Here is a 16,705-nt window from a genome sequence, read left to right as displayed (position 1 = left end):
GCCTAAGCACCACCCACCTTCTTAGCCCTGCCTCCTCCTTCCTGCTCTTGACTATTAGATCAAGGGTGTCTCTCACCCGGGCGTCTGCAGTGAAGGGCAGACGAAGAAAAAGGCAATTCCTGTTTGGACCTGTTCAGACCAGGAGGGCCCAGAGCCAGACCCCCTGCTCAGACAGCAGGTAAGCATGCACCAACATGTGTTACCCCCTCTGTCCCCACAGGCCATCGCCACCCCCTCTGGTCCCCCTGTGATGTTCCCTTGTGCCCCCCCTTCTCGCACGCAGGTGTTGCCTGTTTTGCTTGATCCTTCTACCCTGCTCCCCCTCAACCTCCTCCAGCCTACTTCTGCAGGAGTCTGTCCTGATACATTCTGGTTTCACCATCACTGTCTTGTGGCCAATGCTGGATTTGACTTTTATAGACTTCATTCATTCACAGTGCGTCACTCTTTCTCAACTCTCATGCTGGACTTCCTTTGCTTCCTGTACTCATGGTGGCCCTGAATCATGCTGTTCCCATCTTCATTTTGTATCCTGTCTTGCAACATTATGTGTTACTACTTACTTCTGCAATTGTATTCGCTCTCCACTCTTGCTTCTCCACTCTTCATGACTGCTTACTCTCTGTTCTCTCCTCCTTTCCCTTCTCCCTTTTCCTATCTCCTCCACTTACTTTCTTCTATGCACTTACTCTATCAGAATTGTCCCTGGACCTAATATGATAGCAACCACGTCTGTTTCCTCCACCCTCCCATTACTGTTTTTTTCCTCCCCACCACCTCTCCAGCACTATCTGAAATGTCGTCAGGCCTAGTATGATAGTCGCTTGTTTTGTTCCTCCCGTCCCTTTCTGCACCTCTCTCCCTCGCCTTTTGTTTTTCTCCAGCTTTACCAGAAATGGCGTCAGGTCTAGTACGGTAGTCTCCTGTCTGTTTCCATTTCCTTCCCACTCTCCCCCTTCCTTCCTTATCTATGTCTTAGCTCTTGCACTATCTGAAATGTTGTCAGGCCAAGTACGATAGTTAATTTCACATCCTTACTTTTCATGGCCTGTAAGAATGTCATTGTATTTTCCCTTGTTCCCTCCCTTGCCTTGAAGTGCTTTGAAATACATTGTGTATAGGTGCTATATAAATAAACTATCATATCATATCATATCATATCATATCATGCACCCAAGAGTCTGCCCACTGGTTGAAGTACTGTAATAGCAGTGTAATAGTATGTGTACATAAGTGGACATGGTGTGTGGCATCTGGCTTATGGCACTGTCCTGAGGGTTGTGGCCACTGGGAAGATTATTGGGTGTATGGGTGTATTATGCTGTGTTAATTGTGTTCAGCAACTAGAGTTTTGGGTGCATGGGCAGAGGCCATACACACAAAAATCTGTACACTGGCTGCAAGTAATGTAATAGTGTGTGTACAAAAGTCAATAAGGTGTGTGGCAGGTGGCTTTTTGGAGTGCCCCGAGATTCTTGGGTGTATGAGATTCTGTGCAGTGGGTGCAATACGGCCATGCACTCAATAATGTGACACTGGCATACGGATTGCACATATATGTGTATAGAAATGTAATTTGATAATTACAAAGAAGCATGACACAATAATTGTATACTCACTGTATATATTGTTGAGGCACTGTGCAGATTTTTTGAAATCAGTGATACAATACAGTTGAAGTGGCAATAGCAGATGTGAATATTGTGGCCCTGTGGGTACATATTGTCTTTATTGCATGTGGAAATGCAGGAGAAATCTTTGTTTCATTGTCTTTGATTAAAAAAAAAAACATAACATGTTAGGGAAGGTAATTCATAATGTTGTATTGCATTTAATTTCAGACATTTATGTACTTTGTGGACCCTCATAATTGGTACATTCCAAATACTATGCTTTAAACAAGTGTACTGTGCAAGGCGCGCAGTTCCTGTGTTTGTTTGCATAATCATTGAGTCTGTGGAAGAAAAATAAATCCATGCAGGATTAACAAAAAAAACGTTCTGCATTCATTTGTTGTTACGTGGCACACTATGTTTCGTTGACATTTCAGGACTTACAGGAATGTATAAGGTGCACATCTATGTGGTCTTGCTGTGATAAGCACTGTTGCAGTAGGAGGAATTGAAATGGTGTATGTTTTCTTTTTGGAAGTGGTGGTACTATGGTGAAGTTAGATACCAGTTTGTGTATTCTTACTGTTTATCTGTTTCCTCTTTTTAGCAGTATCTGTTTATGTGTTTGATTGCTGTTGGTGTTTTCTAAGTACTGTAGTATTGCAAACTAATGTTACAGGATTGTGGGGCAGTTAGAGACCTGTTGGCGTATTCTAACTGTTGGTAGTTTGAAAGTTGTTCAGGGTATGTTTGTAGCACTTTGTTTGCCGAAGGTTGATTTTGGCAGATTGACCGCTGGAAGCAATATTGTAGTACTACGGGTGTTGTAAGATACCAGTTGGTGTATTCTGGTTGTTTATACTTCATAAGTGTTGAACAGTTTCCTCAGAAGAACTTTCATTTTTGCTTGTGGATTTTAAATTGTGTAGTAATGGGAAGTAATATTGCAGTGTTATGGTTGCAGTTAGATACCAGTTGTCAACAACACCATAGGGGAGGAAGGTATCGACACTCTCCCCCGAACCACAGAAGCCAAATGAAGTCGACCCTCCACCCGTGGTTGGCACATATACCTGATATTCAAAACATAGGATACCACGTGGCAGCCAATGGGGTGAAGAGGGTTAGGGAGAGGTTGTGAAACCGAATAGAGGGTTAGGAAACACCTAAAATGGGTAGGATAGGGGAAAGAACAGGGAAAAACCCTACACTGTCTAATGCGTAGATAATGTACCATGAAATATAACACACACATAGGTCACAATATATAGCCCGCTTAATACAGGCCAAAATAGTACCTAGCTAGGGTACTTGTGCTCTCTAAAAGCCCCTTGATACAGGCACATGTAGTAATTACCAGGACATAGAATACATGTATGCAAGCACAAATGAAACAAACTCATGGGATGTGATTCCCAATATGAAGAACATGACACATGGCCCTTTGGGCAAGCATAAGCAACATAAAACACTCACAGAACATGTAGGACCAAAGGTGTGAGTTTGACTCCAACAGAGAATGGATTACAACAAACATGTACACTGTAATCCTAATCTGTAGATTGCACTGCATGCCCGCTTAGTGCCTCCTTAGAAATTGATTAATCATTGAGTTCTGCCCATATGACATGCTCCTGAAGTCTCTCATGCAAACATTGCCCCACGTTAACTCACGAGAGCAAACAAACTCATAAATCACTTATCTGTGCATCTGGGAGACTCGCAAGCCGTCCCAGACGAAGACTGATGACGCCTTGAAGTGAATCCCCATTCACAGTGTCAGCACCGGTATGGGAGCGGAGCTGAAATGAGGCGGCGCGCGTTCTCCTTACACTTCCTGGGCTCCGCCGCTCGTTCTCTCATGAACCGCGTAGTTTTCCGTGTGCTGCTGCTGCCACATACCCTGAATCCTCTTAGAGCGTGCGCGAGACCATACGAACCTCTGGCATGGCTTCGCCTCATGAAAATAATGAGCCACACCTGCCGTACACCGTTGGCCCTTAATAAGCTGTTACTAATTAAGAACAGCTGGCCAAACGCACGCACGGCAAGGACTATGAAACACCAAAGGGGCTCCTGGGAAATGTAGTTTTTCCTAGCCCAAGTACATTTCTTACGCTCTGTTTAGATTTAGACACCTTTTTCGCCTCCACCACCCCAGATTCCTGACATTACCTCCTCTCCCAGGGCCCTTCCAAGGCCCAGGTCTATCAGGATGTTGCCGATGAAATTGTCTGACCAACCTTGGAGCATGTACCTCAGCTGCGGGTTCCCAAGAACAATCTTCTGGTCCATACCCTTTCCACTGGATCAAATACCAAAATTGTTGATTCCTTTCTTAACATCCAGAATACTCTGAACTTCATATTCCTCCTGGCCATCTTTCATGATCGCTGGGGGTCTCTTCGTTGTCATACCTGGAGCTGCAGGTTTAAGCAAAGAGACATGGAACACTGGGTGAATCCGCAAAGATGTAGGCAAACGCAATTTCTTAGCAGTGTCAGATATACGTTTGCAAATCACATATGGCCCAATAAATCGAGGTAGAAATTTTCGTGATCCTATTAAAGACAAATTGCGAGTAGACAACCACACTCTGTCCCCCACTTTGTATTGAGGACATTTCTGGCGGTGCTTGTCAGCTTACCTTTTTGCTCTCTCCAGATTTTCTAGTGCCTTCTGTGTAGCCTCAAGAAGGAACTGTTTGCACTCCTGTAAAACTGGCATATGACCTATTTCCTGCAATTCTTCTGGTATCATATTTTGTTCATGACCATATAAACATTCATTAGGTGCCATTCCCAGGGAAGTATGATAAGTATTATTATAAGTGAATTCAGCTAACCATAAAGCCTGCACCCAGGAGTTCCAACATCACTCAAATAGCCACGTACATTTTGTTCATGTGTCTGATCACCCTTTCTGTCTACCCTTTCTGTCTGCCCATCTGTCTGGGGTGATAACTGTTAGAAAGAGCACAGTTTATTCCCAATATTCGACAAAAAGCACGCCAAAATCTGGAGGTAAATTGCGAGCCTCTATCTGAGACAATACTTTATGGCAACTCATGTAGCTGAACCAAATGTTGTAGAAATAACTCAGCCAATTTACCTCTCCCTGGTATTCCTTCACAAGGAATGAAATGAGCCTGTTTTGACAGATAATCTACCATTACCCATATGGTGTCATATTGTTTATCAGGTGGCAGATCAGTAATAAAGTCCATAGAAATGTGTGTCCATGGTTGCTCAGTAGTAGGTAATGGCTGCAGTAGACCCCTTTTTCTAACATGTTCTGCTTTGTTCCGTGCACCATTCTCACATAATGCCACTTCATTTTCCGTGTCTTGTTTCAAGGAGGGCCACCAAAAGTATTTTTCCAACATGGCCTGCATTTTTCTCAACCCTGCATGTCCTGCCAAAGGAGACTGATGACACCAGAATAAAGCCTTGTCTTCTAACTCTTTCGTTGGTAAATATAACCGGCTCAGATGATAGGTTAACCCCTCTTGTATACTGCGTGCTGGATGACTGTTCTGCCATTTTACCAACTGTCGTGATGTTAAAGCCTTTTTTACTAAATCTGTGATTTGTGTGGTAATGGCCCCAACAATTTTATCTGGTGAGATAACTGTTTTAACTTCACTTACTGGATGTTCCAAATTTTGTTGTCTAGAAAGTGCATCTGCCTTCGCATTTGTGCTACCTGGTCGAAAAGTAATCACAAAATCAAATTAATTAAAGAATTGTGTCCATCGCAATTGTCTGGGACTAAGGGTGTGAGCTGTCTTGAAATATTGCACATTTTTGTAGTCCGTTACCACCACCACCTGAAGTCTAGCACCCAATAAGTAGTGTCGCCACTCAAGGAACGCCGCTCCGATCGCCAACAATTCCTTATCAGTTATAGAATAATTTAGCTCACACCCTGACAACATTCTGGAGTAAAATGCTACTGGGTGCCAGATTTCTTTTTCATCTTTCTGTGACAGAATAGCGCCTATCGCCACATTACTGGCATCTGTTTCAACTTGAAATACTCTATCAGTGTTAGGATGTTGTAACACCGGAGCAGAAGTGAAAGCTATTTTCAACTTCTGAAAGGCGTTTTCCGCTTCATCACTCCAAGTGAATTTCACTGCCTTTTTTAACAAATGTGTAATGGGAGTAACAATGTTAGAGAAATTACTGATAAATCGCCTATAAAAGTTGGCAAATCCTAGAAAAGATTGGATATCTTTGATGCATTGTGGTGACGGCCAGTCTCTAACTGCCTGTACTTTCTTAGGGTCCATCACAATGCCTGTATTAGTCAAAATAAATCCCAAAAATTCCACTTGTATTACATGAAAGGCACAGTTCTCCACTTTGACACATCATTGACAATCCTGTAACCTTTGCAATACTGTTTTTACATGTCACACATGCTGCTCTGGAGACTCGGAGTAAATCAGGATATCATCAATATAAACAATAACAAAAACATCAATGTATTCCTGTAACAAGTCTTGCATAAAAAACTGAAAAGCAACAGGAGCATTACATACACCAAAAGGCATTACAAAGTATTCAAACAAACCAAACTTAGTTATAAAAGCCGTCTTCCACTCATCCCCCTCCTTATCCTGTATCAAATGATAAGCTCCTCTCAAATCAAACTTTGTGTAAATCTTAGCGGACCTCACTTTGTCCAACTGAAAACTGAAATCAATGGCAACGGAAATCTATTCTTGATGGTTGCCTTATTTAGGGCCCTATAGTCAATACATGTATGTAAAGTCCCTTCTTTCTTGGGGACAAAAAGTAAAGATGAGGAAACTGGGGATGTGGAATGCCTAATAAAACACTTACAGGGTAATTCATAGAATTTCGCAGAAAAGTGTCGCAAGCGGCTGGCGAAGAGTGTCCGCGTGCGATTGTCTGCGCCAGGCACGTGCGCTAAAACCGATTTCCGCGCACAGCGTATTCATGGATTTTAGGCTCCCAAACCAGCCGTGGCGCAGAGTATCGCAGCGACCCTGCAGCAGCGCCAGTAACGCCCCCAAGAATGCCCTCGCGCAAGGAAAAGCCATCAAAATCGCTAAATCATCGCAAAGGGCTGCGCTAACCCTGGACCAGTTTGCAGGGCTGCCAAACAAGGAACGCAAAGTGGGTAACGTGCATATCAGGGGTACGCGTGAAGTTATACACGCGATTAGCCAGGGTACGTGTATTTCAGGGGTGCGTGGGAAGTTCCACACGCGAATAGCCTGGGCGCGTGTATTTCAGGGGTGCGCGGAAAGTTCCACACGCGAATAGCCTGGGCGCGTGTATTTCAGGGGTGTGCGGGAAGTTCCACACGCGAATAGCCTGGGCGCGTGTATTTCAGGGGTGCGCGGGAAGTTTTACACGCGATTTCAGCAGGGTACGTGTATTTCAGGGGTGCGCGGGAAGTTCCACACGCGATTAGGCTGGGTGGGTCCTCACAGGTGTTCCCTGTACACCCTCGACGGCCCCTGCAGGCAGCCCACAAAACAGGGGACTACCCTGCACACCTGCTCATGTCCCCCTGCACCCCCACCCCAGCAGTGCAGGGGCAGCCTCCACCAGGCCCCCACCCATGTCCAACTCATGTCCCCCACCACCCCCACCCCCCAGCAGTGCAGGGGCACCCTCCACCAGGCTCCCACTCATGTCTCCCACCACCCCCACCCCCCAGCAGTGCAGGGGCACCCTCCACCAGGCCCCCACTCATGTCTCCCACCACCCCCACCCCCCAGCAGTGCAGGGGCACCCTCCACCAGGCCCCCACCCATGTCCAACTCATGTCCCCCACCACCCCCACCCCCCAGCACTGTGGGGCACCCTCCACCAGGCCCCCACTCATGTCTCCCACCACCCCCACCCCCCAGCACTGTGGGGCACCCTCCACCAGGCCCCCACTCATGTCTCCCACCACCCCCACTGCCCAGCAGTGCAGGGGCACCCTCCACCAGGCCCCCACTCATGTCTCCCACCACCCCCACCCCCCAGCACTGTGGGACACCTGCCAGCAGGCCCCCACCCATGTCCAACTCATGTCCCCCACCACCCCCACCCCCCAGCACTGTGGGGCACTTGGCAGCAGGCCCCCACCCATGTCCAACTCATGTCCCCCACCACCCCCACCCCCCAGCACTGTGGGGCACCCTCCACCAGGCCCCCACTCATGTCTCCCACCACCCCCACCCCCCACCATCCAGGGGCACCCTCCACCAGGCCCCCACTCATGTCTCCCACCACCCCCACCCCCCACCATCCAGGGGCACTCTCCACCAGGCCCCCACTCATGTCTCCCACCACCCCCACCATCCAGGGTCACCCTCCACCAGGCCCCCACTCATGTCTCCCACCACCCCCACCCCCCACCATCCAGGGGCACTCTCCACCAGGCCCCAACTCATGTCTCCCACCACCCCCACCCCCAGCACTGTGGGGCACCTGCCAGCAGGCCCCCACCCATGTCCAACTCATGTCCCCCACCACCCCCACCCCCAGCACTGTGGGGCACCTGCCAGCAGGCCCCCACCCATGTCCAACTCATGTCCCCCACCACCCCCACCCCCCAGCACTGTGGGGCACCTGCCAGCAGGCCCCCACCCATGTCCAACTCATGTCCCCCACCACCCCCACCCCCCAGCACTGTGGGGCACCTGCCAGCAGGCCCTCGCCCATGTCCCATCCATGCCCCCCTGCACCTGGGTCCCAACAATCCCCAAACATGTCCGTAATGGCCATCCTCCCCTGCCAAAAGGCCCAACCAACTATCACATCCACCCACATATCAAAGGCAATTACATGTTACACACCCAATGTAAATAATGCAAATGAACACATGTCTGTCACACACAATGGCTGCAAGTGAATGTTAAAACACCCAACATGACATGCATGAAAGCAATGAGATGATACGACACATTGAAGGATGAAAATAAAAATGTATTGAAAATCAACTTGAATGGAAATGAAATTAGAAAAACCACAAAGCAAAACAACAAAAAGAAGATGAATGTCCATGAAAAAAATCCAAGAAATCAAAAAATCCATAGAATAACTATTTACAAGACAATCCCGGGTCCATGAGCCCAACCAAATGAAACCTAACTATGTCAACTAACTAAAAACTGAACTATATACAAAAAAGTGGCGCATTGTCCAATCGCAACCAAATAAAAAATAAAAAAATTTAAAGGAAACCTACCACTAACTATATAGCTATATACAATGGCAGTGGGCAAGTCCTGCGGCTCACTCTGTGATGTTGCCGGCCAGGGCATCATCGAACTCCATGTCGATGTCCTGGAGGCGGGACTCTGTCCTGGCCCTGAGGTCTCGCAGGGATAACCCCATGTTCACCTCAAACTCCCTGCGAGCTTCCTCGAGGCACTCAGCCCGCCTCAACGCCCGACGCATGGAGAACTCCGCCCTGACCATGGTGAGCCGCTCCTCTTCCGCCCGCTGCCGCTCCGCACCTATCCGCTGGACCAACTGCTCCCACACGGAAGACACTACCATCCCAGGGTTCTCCTGCCCTCCGGCCGATGCCTGCCACTCTGATCTTGATGGCCCCGAGCCATGATGCCTCCCACGTCGAGCCTGCTGCTGCCTCCGACGCCACTGCCTCTGCCAGCACGACGGCATCCAGGATGATGGAAACCACCGACGCCGTCGTGCACGTGCCCTGCCCGATGATGCCGTCACGTCCTCCATCTGCTGGGGTCCAGTTGCTGTGTTGTCCACCCCTGCTGGACCTCTGACTCCCGGCTGTGGCAGGGATGGGATCCCCACCGAGCTGGCTGCATTGGTCAGGGCAGGTCCACAGGGGGCCCTGGTGGCATCTGGGCCGGAAGACGGCAAGGAGAACGACTGGCGTATAGTCTCCACAGAGGAGGAGAGGGCCGCCAGATTGGCCGACACATGCAGGAAACCCCCGAACATGGACGATCCCAATTGGGCCACGTCGGCACGGTGCTTTTCTTGATGACGTGCGTGCTCCTCCTGGGAAGCACGCACGGCATCACGAATCACAGCCGTGCGCATCGCGACCCCAATCAGGACCTTCTCCACACGGCCAGGGGTCCCCTCGTCCGCAGGTGGAGGGGAGTCAGATGACATGGACATCCCCTCTACCTGCGGACGGGCCTGGGACGGGGCATCCCTGCTGGTGCAAGGTGGTGCACCCACAGGTTCAGGGACAGCGACATGCACAGGCCCCTCCACGGTGACCTGTGCTGCCTCCTGCCCCTGCCCCTGGACTGCACCACTTGCACCAGCAGGGATGCCCCCACCAGGCCCCATATGCGCCTCAGTGGCGGCCTCCTCCTCCTCTGTGGAAACCACCAACTTGGATGGCTCCTCGCCGTCTACCGCCGTAGCAGGCCCCTGTGGGGGCTCACCCACCCCTTCCGCTGCAGCCGTGGGGGCATCCCCGCCGCCTTGCTCCACAGCGCCGTCTCCGCCCTCTCCTTCACTAGCCGCTGCGTAGAGGGAGACATAGAACACAAGCATCAGGGTACTGTACAATGGTCCCCTAGACAGGAAGCAATAGCAGATGAGTGCCACTGTCAAAGTACACTTCCATCATGTCACACCACAACACATGTGTCAGTCCAGGCAAAACACACACAGTGACAGTCATGGTGCGTGCCATGGACATTTCAATGCATGTCAAATGGACTCTCGAATCATACAATGTAATGGGACTCACATGCATCATGGGTCATGCCTATCACATGCACACACTTCACCTCAGTCACATCCATCTGGCCCCGTACACCCCAATCACAGTGCATACAAGGATGACTAGGCTACATCAGTGAATCTGTACATTGTCACAGACATGTGTCATGCATCCCTGGCACTCACAAGTCACAGACACGCAGGTCAGGCACACAGACATGGATACCACATATGTATCTGGCATCAGCACCCATCCCTCGCCCCCACCCATGTCCAGGAACAGAGACTGCCATGCTCTCATGTGTGCAATCTGCACAGGGCTCCCCATGTCGCATTCAAACACATGCAACAACCATGCGGTTCACACATTACAGGTCGCACATGCATTCCCATGATGTCCCTGCACACATACATGCGTACATGGCCTATGTCACATATGCAGGCAAGTATCAGACAACCAGCACACTGCAACATGCCCTGTCTCACACAGCAATGCTTGGCCACTTACCGCTCAACTCCAGACGGGTCTCCCTCTCAAGGACCTGGGCGTGGAGCGCTGGGTGTGCGCGTTACAGGACCCTCAACTGGATGGAACTCATGCGGCCCCGGCCCCCCTCCACGAGGCGCCGGGCCTTCATGAGGGTCCTGGACCTCAAGTCTTCCCAGCGCTTCTTGACCTTCTGGATGGTGCGGGTTGCCACCCCCTCCGCGTTGATGGCAACCACACAGTCGGCCCAGATCCTGTCCCGTCCTTCCTTGTTGGCGCGGGACGATCCGAAGAGGGCATCATACTGCCCCAGGACTTGCTCCACCAGGACACCAACTTCGGTGGCAGTGAAGCTGGTGCCCCTCTGCCCCTCTGGCTGGGGGTTGCCACTGGTGCCAGATGTTGATGTGCCCGACATGGCAACCCCAGGGGCAGGAGTGGGTGGGCAACTGGGTCCTGGGGCTGGGCTGTGGAGCGATGTTATCCGAGTCGGGAGTCTTCTGTTCCAGCAGGGGTGGACACAGCAACTGGACACCTGCAGATGGCTGATGTGCAGGCACCAAATGGCAGGGCACGGTGGCAGCAGGCAGGCAGGCAGGCAGCAGCAGATGGCACGTGGGAGGCTGCTCGGGGCACTGGGGGGCAGTAATTCAGCCTTCTGGGCAGGAGCGTGGTCTTCCGTGTGTTTTCGTGTGGCCAGCTTGATATGGAGTGATTTGGCACGTGAAAATCCTGCACGTCAGCGTGAAAATCGAGGAAAGGCCCTTAGCGCGTAAGCGCGTCAGCACGCGTACGCAATTTCATTGGACCAAAGGCCCTTACAGCGTAAGCGTGTCTGTGACGTTTTGCGCACGGGCGTTGCCCGTACGCGATTTCATTGGACCAAAGGCCCTTACAGCGTAAGCGCGTCCGTGACGTTTTGCGCACGGGTGTTGCCCTGGCAGGGCTTGGTGATCCCGCGTGCCTTTATGTTCTGTACGTGCTTTTCGTTCGGTGCGTGTGTTTTCCATCCGTTGGGGTTCACACGCTATTACTTCACAGCGGGTGTTGGCGACGTGTTCTTCTACACGCAAGGCAGACGGTGAGTGGTACCCCGCTCCCCCAGGCCCGATCGCGTGAATAACTTCACGCGAACCCCTGAAATACACGCGCCCAGGCTATTCGCGTGTGGAACTTCCCACGCACCCCTGAAATACACGCGCCCAGGCTATTCGCGTATGGAACTTCCCGCGCACCCCTGAAATACACGTAGCACGCTGGGAGACATGAGTGGGGGCCTGGTGGTGGGTGCCCCTGGATGGTGGGGGGTGGGGGTGGTGGGAGACATGAGTGGGGGCCTGGTGGAGGCTGCCCCTGGTGGCTGGGGGGTGGGGGTGGTGGGAGACATGGGTGGGGGCCTGGTGGAGGGTGCCCCTGTACTGCTGGGGGTGGGGGTGGTGGGAGACATGAGTGGGGGCCTGGTGGAGGGTGCCCCTGCACTGCTGGGGGGTGGGGGTGGTGGGAGACATGGGTGGGGGCCTGGTGGAGGCTGCCCCTGGTGGCTGGGGGGTGGGGGTGGTGGGAGACATGGGTGGGGGCCTGGTGGAGGGTGCCCCTGCACTGCTGGGGGGTGGGGGTGGTGGGAGACATGAGTGGGGGCCTGGTGGAGAGTGCCCCTGGATGCTGGGGGGTGGGGGTGGTGGGAGACATGGGTGGGGGCCTGGTGGAGGGTGCCCCTGCACTGCTGGGGGGTGGGGGTGGTGGGAGACATGAGTGGGGGCCTGGTGGAGAGTGCCCCTGGATGCTGGGGGGTGGGGGTGGTGGGAGACATGGGTGGGGGCCTGGTGGAGGGTGCCCCTGCACTGCTGGGGGGTGGGGGTGGTGGGAGACATGAGTGGGGGCCTGGTGGAGGGTGCCCCTGCACTGCTGGGGGGGTGGGGGTGGTGGGAGACATGGTGGGGGCCTGGTGGAGGCTGCCCCTGGTGGCTGGGGGGTGGGGGTGGTGGGAGACATGGGTGGGGGCCTGGTGGAGGGTGCCCCTGCACTGCTGGGCGGTGGGGGTGGTGGGAGACATGAGTGGGGGCCTGGTGGAGAGTGCCCCTGGATGCTGGGGGGGTGGGGGTGGTTTGAGACATGAGTGGGGGCCTGGTGGAGGGTGCCCCTGCACTGCTGGGGGGTGGGGGTGGTGGGAGACATGAGTGGGGGCCTGGTGGAGGGTGCCCCTGCACTGCTGGGGGGTGGGGGTGGTGGGAGACATGGGTGGGGGCCTGGTGGAGGCTGCCCCTGCACTGCTGGGGGGTGGGGGTGCAGGGGGACATGAGCAGGTGTGCAGGGTAGTCCCCTGTTTTGTGGGCTGCCTGCAGGGGCCGTCGAGGGTGTACAGGGAACACCTGTGACCCACCCAGCCTAATCGCGTGTGGAACTTCCCACGCACCCCTGAAATACACGCGCCCAGGCTATTCGCGTGTGGAACTTCCCGCGAACCCCTGTAACACGCGAACCCCTGTAATACACGTAGCCCGCTCCCCCAGGCCCGATCGCGTGAAAAACTTCACGCGAACCCCTGAAATACACGTAGCCCGCTCCCCCAGGCCCGAGCGCGTGAAAAACTTCACGCGAACCCCTGAAATACTCGTAGCCCGCTCCCCCAGGCCCGATCGCGTGAAAAACTTCACGCGAACCCCTGTAATACACGTAGCCCGCTCCCCCAGGCCCGATCGCGTGAAAAACTTCACGCGAACCCCTGAAATACACGTAGCCCGCTCCCCCAGGCCCGATCGCGTGAAAAACTTCACGCGAACCCCTGTAATACACGTAGCCCGCTCCCCCAGGCCCGATCGCGTGAAGAACTTCACGCGAACCCCTGAAATACACGCAGCCCGCTCCCCCAGGCCCGATCGCGTGAGGAACTTCACACGAACCCCTGTAATACACGCAGCCCGCTCCCCCAGGCCCGAGCGCGTGAGGAACTTCACGCGAACCCCTGTAATACACGCAGCCCGCTCCCCCAGGCCCGATCGCGTGAGAAACTTCACGCGAACCCCTGTAATACACGCAGCCCGCTCCCCCAGGCCCGATCGCGTGAGGAACTTCACGCGAACCCCTGTAATACACGTAGCCCGCTCCCCCAGGCACGTAGCCCGCTCCCCCAGGCCCGATCGTGTGAAAAACTTCACGCGAACCCCTGTAATACACGTAGCCCGCTCCCCCAGGCCCGATCGCGTGAAGAACTTCACGCGAACCCCTGAAATACACGCAGCCCGCTCCCCCAGGCCCGATCGCGTGAGGAACTTCACACGAACCCCTGTAATACACGCAGCCCGCTCCCCCAGGCCCGATCGCGTGAGGAACTTCACGCGAACCCCTGTAATACACGCAGCCCGCTCCCCCAGGCCCGATCGCGTGAGAAACTTCACGCGAACCCCTGTAATACACGCAGCCCGCTCCCCCAGGCCCGATCGCGTGAGGAACTTCACGCGAACCCCTGTAATACACGTAGCCCGCTCCCCCAGGCACGTAGCCCGCTCCCCCAGGCCCGATCGCGTGAAAAACTTCACGCGAACCCCTGTAATACATGTACCCTGCTGAAATCGCGTGTGAGACTTCCAGCGCACCCTGGTATACACGCACACGTATTTTTTGTCAGCGGGTGTCCGTGTTTGTGGGTACCCCTTTGCACGTCATTTGTCCTGGAGGGCCACAGTATAGGACATTCATCATGGCAGTATATAGGTGCTATTTGTTGGCGCACCTTTTGGAGCACATTTCTTACAGCCGCAGAGACGCTACCGCCTGCTTTCTTGTGGCGGTCGTGTTTGTGCCTGTGCGCTGGTTTGAGCGTGCGCTTTTTTGCCCTATTCTATTCCATGAATACGTGTTGTAGGCGAGCGTGTGGGCTTTCCGCGCACTTGTGCCCTGTACTTCCCCCGTGACGCCCACGTTTTTGCAAGTTGTTCCCCATTCTGAGTGTTACGCCCGTGTTCCGCCTACTTTTGTTGCGTGCGCCGCGCTATGTGCGAATTTCGCTGTGGCCTGTGCGATTTTCGCTGTGACATGGCGCACGCTGTTAGATGGCCTGTGCGCCAACGTGCGCGGCGCACTTTTTTATCGCACATCCGCTGGTTTTCTCGTGCATGGACTTCCATGAATCGACGTGCGCTGCTTTTCGTGCGATTTTCGCACTTGCACTGCGATTTTCGCTATTCCACTGCGATTCGCACGTTTTTGCCCACTTGCGCCGCGCTAATTATTCCATGAATCGGCCTGTCTGTCAACATTTCATCTAAATATTCCCGCAAATACTAATTTTCCTTTTCTGTCAGGGCATAAATTCTGCTGCAAGGTAATTTTGCTCCGTCCTCCAAATCTATTACACATTCGTAAGGTCTATGTGGAGGTAATTGCTCTGCCAGTCTTTTGTCAAACACATCACTGAACTCTTTGTATTGTGCAGGAATTCCCTCCGCCACTGCTCCCACAATTTGACCTTCAGACCCCTTCTCTACCAACCATGTCATGGGTCCTGTTTCCGGAAAGATATGCTCTTGACATTGCTTTTCCTCAAACCACACTGTCTGTTTTCCCCAATCAATTCTGGGGTTATGACGCACCAACAAGGGTATTCCCAAAATTCTTCCAAATTGAGGTGCTGCTATTAGGTCAAAAGTGATTTCCTCTCTATGCCCATGACCACAAATCATTTCCAATTTTGCTGTCTGCTTTCTTATAGTGCCCAATACCAAAGGAGACCCTCCACTGACTGCACTCATTCCGCCTTGATCTTCTCACACAAAGCCAATCCTAACTGTTCCACCAGAATAATATCTACGAAATTACTAGTAGCCCCTGAATCCACCATTGCCCAAACCTCCCGCTTAGTTAGGGCAAAACATAATGTCACCAAAATATATAAGTGAGAAGTCATACCCCCCATTGTGTTTGCCACCCATCTGGGAAACTTGATCTCCATCGGGCCTGTCACCTGTGTTCCCCTTAAGGCCAGCCCATCTCTTTTCCCGCTTCCTTTGTGTTTCTCTCACTTCCTCCACTTTTCTGCGGAGTATTAGGACATGTACGTATAAAATGTCCTGCTTGCCCACAATAGAGACTCAGTTTATTCACCTTACGTTGTTCCTTCTCTGCAGCTGACAAAGTTCCCTTACACTACCAATTTGCATGGGTTCCACTTCACTTGTCCTTCCTCCTCTGCTTCTGTCTAAGCGCACAAAAGGCCCCATTTCCGGTCTCTTTTTTATCTCCTTTACTTTCATTCATGCAAGTGGTAGGTTGTGGCTCCACTTGAGCAATGGCATCCTTCAGTTCCTCACGTAAGCCCTGGTAGAATAACACCGTCTGTTTCACCACTGGCCACGCGATCTCAATTACCAACCTGTTAAACTGGGTAACATATGTGACTAAATCCCGACCACCCTGTCTTAATCCCAACAGCTCCTTATCTTGAGCTAATGACACCTCTCTGCGATCAAATAACCTGCCAAATTCTCCTACAAAGCCATCCCAATTGTATAATAAGGGATCATCTTTCTGAACCAACGGCATTGCCCATGCAGCTGCATCCCCTGTTAGATATGAAATGACAAATGCCGTCCTAGCCTGAATGGATTCAAACGCAGTAGGTTTACACAAAAAATGAAGACAACATTGGGAAAGGAATGTCCTGTACTTCCTAGGATCACCAGAAAAGCGCTCTGGCGCTGCCAATGGTACACTACTGGAGGGTTGAACAATAACCGTGGGATTCTGACTCTGGGAACCTCTTGCCACATCAGCTCCTTCCAATGGTGTTCGCTCAGCTACCAAACCCTGTACCTGGGCCTTTAACGTATCTGATTCCTGTTTTGCTTGTACTAGCTCTATCTGAATATCCTGAAGCGCCTTAAGCACATCTGCCAAGGCCGGAGCGGTCGCCT

The sequence above is a fragment of the Ambystoma mexicanum genome, chromosome 10 (genome assembly GCF_040938575.1).
Source record: "Ambystoma mexicanum isolate Mex_15411 chromosome 10, UKY_AmexF1_1, whole genome shotgun sequence".
NCBI classification, from domain to species: Eukaryota; Metazoa; Chordata; class Amphibia; order Caudata; family Ambystomatidae; genus Ambystoma; species Ambystoma mexicanum.
This window is presented reverse-complemented; position numbering follows the sequence as displayed.